At 39.4% G+C, this 5,433-nt stretch overlaps 1 non-coding gene across 1 annotated transcript; it reads right to left on the bottom strand.

The window, feature by feature from the left end:
* Positions 1–3,004: 3,004 nt before the first annotated feature.
* Positions 3,005–3,111, bottom strand: LOC141616272 (small nucleolar RNA R71). The gene has a single exon (XR_012530627.1). It is a non-coding gene; the product is annotated as a small nucleolar RNA R71 (small nucleolar RNA).
* Positions 3,112–5,433: the final 2,322 nt, after the last annotated feature.

Genomic DNA, 5,433 nt, shown 5'->3' with positions numbered 1-5,433 from the left:
GCGATGGTAAGCCAAATAATAAAAATGAAAAACTTGATGAATCTGCAGTAACTATCACGATGGCAGTAGTCCAGGAAATCAAGAAGCTAAATGAAAAATTCGAAAAAAATACCTGGAGTCCCTGCCAGTTTAGAAGAACCTACTCCTGATAGCTATGCTGATTCGCCTTTTATAGACGAAATAGCGAAAGTGGACCTGCCTAAAAAGTTTGTGATTCCGTCAATGAAGATTTATGATGGGACCACGGACCCACATAATCATGTAGCTCTCTACAAACAAAAAATGTTAGCTGCATCTATCCCAGTGAGTTTAGGCAAGTCTGCATGTGTAAGGTATTTGGAATAACCCTGACCGGACCTGCTCTAAAATGGTACATCAACCTGCCAACTGGGAGCGTCCATTCTTTTGCCAAGCTGATCAACAACTTCAACCAGCAGTTTGCAAGCAGCAGGGATTTGGAGAAACGGTCCAGTGATCTTTACAGGATTACACAGAAGCCAGAGGAGACTCTCAGGGTATTCCTCGCCAGGTTGATGTGACCATTATTTGAGCATATTTAGTCCCCGAATTAGCCTCGTTCCTATGCTTTTTAGTGCATATTTGGGTCATTTACTATCTTTAGTCCTTTGTTTTGCATATTCTTTGAGGTTTTGTTTCCTTGGTAGGAGAGGAGTGCAAACCTTGCATTTTCATGGCAAAATACAGCTAAATTGATCGAATCTAATGACCAAGCATCAAAGAGAAGACAAGACTAGAAGGCCTTTGTACATATTATAATAGATGGGCAATGATGAAGAAATCCTTGCATCCCCGACTGAATCCCGGAGGATTATTGGAAGAAGAGAGGAAGAAAAGAAGAAAAGGGAAGTTGTGACGAGATCCGCTCGTCCAGCCATGAAGACGCCCGTCCAACACTTCAGGAATCCGAGCGTCTTTGCCCGAGGGACGCTCGTCCAACCATGAAGACGCACGTCCAGCCACTCCAGAATCCGCACGTCCCGACCCCTTGGACGCTCGGATTCTCTTACAGGCCCATACGTCCTCTTCTTCCCTCCATGAAAGATGCGCATATTTATGAAAGATCGGCAAAAAGGAGACCGGCATCTTCTTTGAGAGGAGCGATTCCTCAAGGACTTAATCGTCATTTAAGCCCTTAGTAAACCCTAGTTTATGTACCTAATCCCCACTATAAATACCCCATTAGTCTAATTAGAAAATCATGGTCTTCTTATCAATATTTAGTGTAGTTTATATAATTCTAATCTCTTCTTAATCTTGTAATCAACTTCTAATCAAATATTAATACAAATCTCATTTCCTTAATTTCTCTTTTGTTCATCTTTTATTTTGGGTAATTGAAGATTATTTGGGTTATTATTGGGAGATTGACAACCTTCCAATCATTCATCACGTACTTCTATTATTCTTTGCTTTATTTTGGAATCATTAGTAGCTATAATTCTATTAATCCCTTTTTAATTATTGTTAATCTTTCTTACTTGTTCATCATGTTTTGCTTTGTTAATGTGATTGACAACCTTGTTAACATGTTAAATTTGATAATGAGTGAGTAGTTTTCTTAACTACGGTTAATGGGTAATTAGGGGAAACCAACATGGGGGATGATTCATGCTTAAATTAATATGTTTTCATAATTTATTTGCTTGCTTGTTGTGATCTCAACTTATGCACATGTTATGTTTGATGAAATGCAAGCCTATTAATCCTTGCATTTTTTACCCATCACTTACCTTTTCAATGTGACTTGTAAGATATAAACCAACTCGAGTCTCATTAGACCTTGCATATAGTTGAGTAGGGAGGATTAAGTCGACTTGTAGGCGTTGTACAATCTAATCGATTCGGCTCCAGGACCCAAACCTTCCTAGGATTGTAAGATATAAACCAACTCAATCCATCACAACAATAATTGCTTGCTTATAATTTGAGAATATGTTTGTATGATCAATTCCCATGAATCCCCTATGACCCCATGACACCCTAGTGCTTTTTATCAATTGTTTACATCTCATTTTAATCATCTTGCTTGTTTACTTTTATTGCTATTTAGTTTAGTGATCTTCTTATCTCAACCCAAATCGTGACACCCCTAGACACCGCTACTTGCAATCGAAAATCCTACATCAATACCCGTCCCTTGGGATCCGACCTTTACTTGTGTCTTTACTAATAGGAGAGTTGTTTGTGAAGTTATAAATATTGTTTTTGTCTAGGTGCTCCTAATGACAAGTTACCGAAAATTAAGCTCCAAGTGAGTCCGACCAAAAATAGCGCCGTTGCCAGGGACGGTGTTAACTTGATTTGATTTTCTTAGATTGTTATTAGTTGTGTCTTTCTTTCCCTTGGGAAATTAAAACTCCTCAAGGTTTGTTCTAATTATTTTCGAGTTGTTTGATATTTTGCATGTCTAAAAGATCACAAGGTAACTTGTTACCCATTGATCACGAGATTGAAAGGACTTTGACAACCAATAGAAGACTTGCTAGAGCTACTTTAAGAGGTATTGGTGAGGTTGTAGATATTCAACCAAATACTATTGAGTTCATCAACCCTTTTGCAAGAGAAGGTGAGGAGAACCCAACACCAAATCCAACACAAAATCAACCCACAATGCCTAAATTTTCATCACATTCCGTACCAACCGAGGAGAACCTACCCAATGGTACTCCCACAGCACAACACTTAACCGGAAATTTCATTGCTAAATCCGCATTTATCCAATTAGTTGAAAGAAGCCAAATTTGGGGGGACGCCTAGTGAAGACCCTCACTCTCACATGGATACTTTTTGTGAATATTGTTATGCGATTTCACAAACCGGTGTGACTCAAGACCAAATTCGATGGGTCTTATTTCCTTTTTCTCTAATTGGCACCGCAAAACAATGGTTGAAAGGCCTTGATAAGGCTACTCTTGGAATTGACTCTTGGAAGAAGTTAGCTCTAGCTTTCTACAAAAAATTCTACCCTCCGGAAAACACTAACATGCTAAGAGCTCAAATTACGGGTTTTAAGCAAAAGGATGAAGAATCTTTGTATGAAGCTTGGGAGCGGTTCAAAGGAATTTGTCGCTCATGTCCTTATCATGGACTTAGCGAGTGGTTCTTGGTACAACAATTTTGGAATGGTCTTTATGAAGACTCAAGAAACATTCTCAACATGGGATTAAATGTTATGTTTACCGAAGTTGACGATAATCAAACTTGGAACAAGATTGAGGAAATGGCGGTCCATAATTCACAATATAGTAGACCTCGCAAGGCTACTAGAGGAGGAAAGCATGAAGTGGACTCTATTACTCAATTGGGTGCTCAACTTAGTGCTCATATTGATACCATTAACTTGAAGTTTGAGAAGGCTATGGCTAAACTTGAAGAAGCCTCAAAATCACCAAAGCATCATGTTAATGCCATGGTAGCCTCTTCATCAATCCCAAGTGGGATATGTGAGAATTGTGGAACTTTGGGACATAATCAAAGTGAATGTAGGGGAACTAATGAACAAGTGAATGCTTTTCAAGCATACAAGAGTGGTACCCCTTATTCCAATTATTTCAATGAAAACACCAAATTCCACCCAAATCTCTCATACAAAAGCCAAAATGTTCAAAACCCTCAACAACCATACACCCCACCTCCCATGAGAAACCAAAACCAAAGACCCTTTTTCAATCAAAACCAAGGTTACCAAAATCAAACTCCATACAATCAACAAAATGACCAAGGTTTTGATGTTCAAAAAGCGGTCCTTCAAATGCAAAAGAATCAACAAGAATTTTTCACTCAAATGCAAAAAGATAGCCGAGCAAAGGACATCACCATCAACAACATCCTAGCCCACACAAAAATGTTGGAAACTCAATTGACCCAACTAGAATCTTCAAACTCTCAAAGACAAAAGGGGCAATTACAACCTCAAGGTAATCCCCCAAGACATGAAACGGTTAGTGCCATTCACTTGAGGAGTTGTACGAGGTATGAAGGACCAAAGAAGCAAGTTGAGGATGAAGTTGTGAAAGCTAGTGACAAAGAAGAAGTTGTGCAAAACTCTAAGGAAGGAGAACCATCAAAAGAAGAAGTTTCAAAGAAAAGTGAAGAGAAGGCCAAGGAGAAAGAGCCCATTGTGATTAGACTTCCATTCCCAAGTCGTCAAGCTAAACCTAAGTTTGATGACCAACTTGGAAAATATATGAAAATTGTGAAGAATTTGGAAGTCTCGATTCCGTTCACGGAATTAATCAATCACGTGCCGGCCTATGCAAAGTACATGAAAGACATCCTTACGAAAAAGAAGTCGATCCGGAAGCTTGAAACTATCACCTTCACTAAGGTGAGTAGTGCAATCCTTCAAGGGAGTTCACCTCCGAAACTTAAAGACCCGGGAAGCTTCTCAATACCGTGTACCATTGGCGACACCACGATCAACAAGGCTTTGTGTGATCTAGGAGCAAGCTTGAGTGTTATGCCGTATTCGGTTAGTAAAAGGCTAGTGATGGGAGAGCTTAAATGTACCAACATCACACTCCAAATGGCCGATAGATCGACGAAGACACCATTAGGGATATGGGAAGATGTTCCCGTGAGAATCGGCAAATTCTTCATCCCGGTGGACTTTGTCATTGTTGACATGGTAGAAGACTCCAATATTCCGATCATTCTAGGTAGACCTTTCTTGCACACCGCAGGTGCGGTAATAGATGTGAAGCACGGAGAGCTTACTCTAGAAGTAGGAGACGAGACCATAACTTTCTATCTTGACAAGACCATGAGAGCTCCCCGTTTACATGAACCATGCTTTATGGTTGATCACTATAGCCGGAAGGATGATAGGAAGAAGTCGGAATTCCAATGGAAAAAGAAAGTTGATGATGCTCCATTCAATGAGCAAGAGAATTGCAACAAAGAGAGCTTGAAAAGCTCACCCATGACAAGTGAAGAGGATGGCCTCATTGGCCAAAACAAGAAAGAAGGAGAGTTGTCTCTATCAACTCAAGAAATTTTCAATGATCAAGTAGATGAAGTTTGCGGTCTTTGGGATGATGAGTTCGAGGGGATATTCAATCCCTACATTGGTAATGCTATGAACAAAGACCATCACGGAGAACAACAAGTACAAAGATCTATTGAGGATCTTTATCATGACAATGAACTAGCTTTCGACTACTTCTTCAAGGTGTTGAGTAACATCAACAACACCTTGAACATGCCCCCTTGACATCTCACATTGGATGAGAGTTTGGTGGAGTCCTCCCTAAACCACCATTTGTAAATATTCTTACTCCCTAACTTGCATTTCAATTTTTACATTGCATTTTTGTCATTTTTGGATTTATATTTTTGTGCCTTGATCAAGATATTTATCATTTTTGAGAGAAGTGAGAGAAGGACTTATGATTTTATTGATGTGTAGTGCTT

Source organism: Silene latifolia, chromosome 11 (genome assembly GCF_048544455.1).
Source record: "Silene latifolia isolate original U9 population chromosome 11, ASM4854445v1, whole genome shotgun sequence".
In the NCBI taxonomy this organism is placed as follows: Eukaryota; Viridiplantae; Streptophyta; class Magnoliopsida; order Caryophyllales; family Caryophyllaceae; genus Silene; species Silene latifolia.
The sequence above is the reverse complement of the archived record's forward strand: the minus strand, read 5'-3'. Positions and strand labels throughout refer to the sequence as shown.